Raw genomic sequence first — 6000 nt, forward strand, 5'->3', positions numbered from 1 at the left:
CAATGCTGTCAGTGATAGGATAATAACTATACACCTACAAAGAAGATCAGTTAATATGACTATTATTCAAATTTATGCACCAACTGCTAAGGCCAAATGTGAAGTAATTGAAGATTTTTAGCAACTTCTGTAGTCTGAAATCACGTGTTTGGTGGTTGGAATGAGAAAGTGGGAAGCAAAGAAAAAGGATTGGTAGTTGGAAAATATGGCCTTGGTGATAGAAACAATGCTGGAATCACTTGAAAGAATTTTGTAAGACCAACAACTTCTTCATTGCAAATACCTTTTTCACCAACATAAATGGCGACTGTATGTGCAGACCTCGCCTAATGGAATGCACAGGAATCAAATTAACTACATTTGTGGAAAGAGACAATGGAAAAGCTCAATATCATCAGTCAGAACAAGGCAAGGGGCCCAATGTGGAACAGATCATCAATTGCTCATATGCAAGTTCAAGTTGAAACTGAAGAAAATCCGAACAAATCCATGAAAGCCAAAGTACAACCTTGAGAGTATTCCCCTGAATTTAGAGACCATCTCAAGAATAGGTTTGATGCATTGAACACTAATGACCACAGACCAGATGAGCTACAGAATGACGTCAAGGACATCAAACGTGAAGAAAGCAAGAGGTCATTAAAAAGACCCAAAAGAAAGAAAAGAACAAAAGGGATGTCAGAAGAGACTCTGAAACTTACTCTTGAACATCGAGCAGCTAAAGCAAAAGGAAGAAATGATGAAGTAAAACTGCAGAACAGATTTCAAAGGGTGGCCCGAGAAGACAAAGTGAAGTATTACAATGACATGTGCAAAGACCTGGAGTTAGAAAATCAAAAGGGAAGAACTTGCTTGGCATTTCTCAAGCTGAAAGAGTTGAAGAAAAAATTCAATCCCTGATCTGTAATACTGGAAGATTCTATGGGGAAAATATTAAACGACCCAGGAAGCTTTGAAAGAAGATGAAAAGATTACACAGAATCACTATAAATACCAAAAAGAATTGGTTGATGTTCAACCATTTCAGGAGTTAGCATATCATCAGGAACCAATGGTACTGAAGGAGTAAGTCCAAGCTGTACTGAAGGCATTGGCAAAAAACAAGGCTCCCAGAACTGACTGAATACCAGCTGAAGATGTTTCAACAAATGATGCAGGGCTGGAGGTGCTCACTCGTCTAGGCCAAGAAATTTGGAAGACAGATACCTGGCCAACCAACTGAAAGAGATCCATATTTATGCCTATTCCTAAGAAAGGTGATCCATCCAAATGTGGAAATTATTGAACAATGTCATTAATATCACATGCAAGCAAAATTTTGCCAAAGATCATTCAAAAGCGGCTGCAGCAGTGTATAGACTGGAAACTGCCAGAAATTCAGGCTGGATTCAGAAAATTACATGGAACCAGGGATATCATTGCTGATGTCAGACGGATCCTGGTTGAAAGCAGAGAATACCAGAAGGATGTTACCTGTGTTTTATTGACTATACAAAGGCATTCGACTGTGTGGTTCCTAACAAATTATGGATAACACCGTGAAGAATGGGAATTCCAGAACACTTAATTGTGCTCATGAGGAACCTGTACATAGATCAAGAGGCAGTTGTTCAGACAGAACAAGGGGATACTGCATGGTTTAAAGTCAGGAAAGGTGTGCAGCAGGGTTGAACACTTTAATCTTACCTATTCAATCTGTATGCTAAGCAAATAATCCAAGAAGCTGGGCTACATGAAAAAGAACGCGGCATCAATATTGGAGGAAAACTCATTAACAACCTGCGTTATGCAGGTGACACAACCTTGCTTGCTGAAAGTGAAGAGGACTTGAAGTACTTACTGATGAAGATCAAAGACTACAGCCTTCAGTATGGATTATACCTCAACATAAAGAAAACACAAATCCTCACAACTGGACTAATAAGCAACATCATGATGAAGTGAGAAAAGGTTGAAGTTGCCAAGGATTTCATTTTACTTGGATCCACAATTAACACCCATGGAAGCAGCAGTCAAAAGACACATTGCATTGGGCAAATCTGCTGCAAAAAACCTCTTTAAAGGTTGACAAGCAAAGATGTCACCTTGAAGGCTAAGGTGCACCTGACCCAAGCCTTGGTGTTTTCAATTGTCTCATATGCATGCAAAAGCTGGACACTGAATAAAGAATAAAGAAGACCAAAGAAGAATTGATACCTTTGAATTGTGGTTCTGGCAAAGAATGTTGAATATACGAAAAGAATGAACAAATCTGTCTTGGAAGAAGTACAACCAGAATGCTCCTTAGAAGCAAGGATGGCAAGACTGCATCTTACAATCTTTGGATGTGTTGTCAGGAGGAATCAGTCCCTAGAGAAGGACATCAGGCTTGGTAAAGTACAGGGTCAGAGGAATAGAGGAAGACCCTCAATAAGATGGATTGACACAGTGGCTGCAACAATGGGCTCAAATATAACAACAATTGTGAGCATGATGAAGGAATGGGCAGTGTTTTGTTCTGTGGTACATAGGGTTGCTATGAGTCAGAACCTAATGGATGGCACCTAACAACAACAAGAACAACATTAATACAAACTAGATTCTAGCTTGACTCCTAGCGTGAAGGGAGGCTGACTCTTCCCCCATCACCAGCGCCAGGAGGAAGGAACCTGCAGGAAGAGGTGTGCATGGACCTCCATGCCTATGCCAGGTACACCTGGCTGGGCCAGGATAGGAGGAGAGGGTGAAAGGGGAGGGTTCAGAGAGCTCAATCTCCATCCTCAGGAGAATGGCAGGCCTTCCACACTGGCCACTAGCAAGGGAAGGTGGGAAGAATAGCCGTGCTGACCCCACAAATGAGCAAGTGTGGCTTGGGCCAGACTCCAGTCAGCCGAGTTGCTGGTCCTTTACCTCAAGGGGTACAAAACATTAGCAGGGAGCTTGGCCCCTAGACTTCTGTCAGATGTCATACTAAAAAACCAAACCAAACCTGTTGTGGTCTAGTAGATTCTGACTGATGGTGACCTACAGGACAGAGTAGAACCGCCCTTTAGGGTTTCCAATGAGCGGCTGGTAGATTTGAACGGCAACCTTTTGGTTAGCAGCCGAGCTCTTAACCACTGCACAACTAGAGTTCCTTCAGATGCCAAGACCCCTTAAAATACAGGAGCATTAACAAGTAAACATCAGCAAAGTGACTGCATTCTCAAATGCAAAAGAATTGATGGCTTGCTCACGTTTCTGATAAAATTGTTGAGTGAATACAGTATGGAGGGTTAGAACGCAATATAGAGAGCTAGGATGCAGTATAGAGGGTTAGGATGCAGTATAGAGGGTTAGGATGCAGCATATAGTGTTAAGATGCAGTATAGATTATTTAGGATGCAATATTCAGGGTTACCAAAAAAGTCAAACTAAATCTATTGCCGTCAAGTCAATTGCAACTCATACTGACCCTACAGGACAGGGTAGAACTGCCCCATAGGGTTTCCAAGACTGTAATCTTTACAGAGGCAGACTGCCACATCTTTCTCCTTTGGAGTGGCTGGTGGATTTAAACCACCGACCTTTCGGTTAGCAGCCAGGTGCTTAACTACTGTGCAACCAGGGCTCCCTATACAGAGTTTCAATGCAGTATACAGAGTAGAGCCTCATCCTGATATAAATAGAAGTACAGAAGGGCATAAATCAAAATCTAAAAGTGATTTGGTGGATAATTTTCTTCATTTTTCACTGTACTTCTATTATACACAAATATGCGTTAATCATATAAAAGTATAAAATTACAACACATGAATTAAGATCTTCTCTAATTATCAGTTAAGAGAAAGAATGAAAAACATCCCCTTCATTCTAACAACAAAGAATGAAAAACATTCCCTTCGTTTTAACAACAAATAAAGTCCGAAAATTACCTAGAAATAACCCTAATATAAACATAGAAGTGGGGCAGTGTGAATGACACATAAGATGTAAATAACTTGGAATTCTGCATGTGTATACTAAGACAAAATATTTCAAAGATACAGTCTTCCCAAGCTGACTCACTGATTTCAAACAAATCCATTAAAAATCCTTATGTAATTTTTGTTTATTACATAAATCTTATGTAATATTTTCATAGAGGGAAATTATTCTTCAGAGCAAATTTGTCAAGTTTGCTGTGAAGAATAATTTCCCTCTATGAAAATATACTCCTTTTTTAATTAGAGATTAACTCTTTCAAAGTCGGTCAACTTTTTCTTTCTTTTCCTTCAGCTGAATTTGTCCATCGATTTGACTGTGTGGAATGGAATTCAAGATGTGAATCCTCCTCCTCTGGCCCCACCAACCTGGCAAGTGGTGCTTGGGACCCTTGGGAGAAGCTCAGACGAACCTTCTGATGGACTTTAAGGGACTTTGCACCACCAGAGCCAGAGCCTGCCAAGAGACTTCCAGCATACACTAGATGCTACCTTACATAAACCCCACCCTAAACAACCTGCACCTCCCGTGTCCATCCAGTGCAAAAGGCAGGCAAGTCCCCACCCCACACTCTGGCCTATGGGTGGTAGAGCTCCTCTGCGTGCTGTTCTCATTGGCACCTGGGACCTGCGCTTCCAGCTTCGAGTGTTGACAGCGTTCAGGCCAGTCCTTGTCAGGCGGATCACCGGAGGGGACTTCTAAGAGGCAACCTCTCAGGAGGTGCCCTTTGAAATGATGCTAACATCAGCAAATAATTAAGTAATCATTTGGTCAAAGGAGAATAGAAGAGGCATTGGTTGGAGGGTCACCCTCCTTCTTGGCAACACGTTATAAAATCTCTGCCCTTCCACAGGCTCTTCCTGCAAGTCGGCACTGGGACCCAAGGTGCCGTGGCTGCCCTGGGTATCGCTATTGCCCTGCTGGTGTGGGTGGCCACCATCCTGTTCATTTCCATCTGGAAGCAGAACTACAGCAGCTGGAATCTGCCCCCTGGCCCTTTCCCACTTCCCATCGTTGGGAATCTTCCCCATGTGGATTTTAAGAACCTTCCTGAATCTTTCATCAGGGTAAGAGAAGTGTTGTTCACTGGGGAGAAGAATTCAGGGATTAGATCTAATATGTGTGTGTATTTGGCTCACTGTCAGTCAAATTGTTGTGTGATACCAGCCTGTCACAAATTAACTGAATAATGGTAGCATCCAGGGGTGATGGTCATGATATTTAGCTTGAAGAACAGATGGGTGGGTACTCAGCATTCAGAACAGGTTGTGGCTGTGGCACAGCCCTGGGGGCTCCCTTGTGTGCAGGCATTAACTGCCTGTTGTTTGATTGATCGTGGGGGGCAAGTGTGGCTGGGGCTGTGCTATTTGCACCTGGTATGGAAGGATCACGATGCTTTCACAACCAGGTACACACTGGCTGGGTGTCAACCTTGAGCTGTCTGCACGATGCTAAAAGATCAGGCTGAAAACCGAAGGATTTGATTAACCCATGTACTGTTGGGGTAACAAGGGCACCTGCCTTCTAGGGTTGTTGTGAAGATGGAATGACGTAATAAATCTAAGGACTAAATGATTTGACAAATCTATTAAATAAGCTTTAATAAAGGAAGCTGCCGAGCACAATGTCTGCTCCACGAGGCATGTGGATGGTGCATTTTGCCCAGAGAGGGTGGGCTGGCAGTGGGTGAGTGTGATGGCTCTGGGTCCTCCTGCTGCACCCAGAGTTCCAGCCCTTGGTGGGGGTGAGTGCAGTGGACAAGGAAGACTGTAAAGGATTCGGGGTCCGTGGAGCTGCTTTTGTCCAGGCTGAGCTGGGGGGAAACACAGGCCCAGAGATTTAGGCAGGCAGCAGGTCTTCTTGGGAGTGTGATGAGTCCAAGATGTGCTAGAGCAGCACAGGTGGGTCTTCTAGTAGTTTCCACCCTAGAAGTCATTCTCTAGAATCCTGTCTATCTGGGATTACCTAACAAAGTCATAAGATAGAGCTACGCAAGTGTGTCAGACAATAACGCCAAATGCCACTAATAGTGACGCCTTGAAAGGGGACAAGCACCTG

This window comes from Loxodonta africana, chromosome 16, assembly GCF_030014295.1.
Source record: "Loxodonta africana isolate mLoxAfr1 chromosome 16, mLoxAfr1.hap2, whole genome shotgun sequence".
Classification (NCBI taxonomy): Eukaryota; Metazoa; Chordata; class Mammalia; order Proboscidea; family Elephantidae; genus Loxodonta; species Loxodonta africana.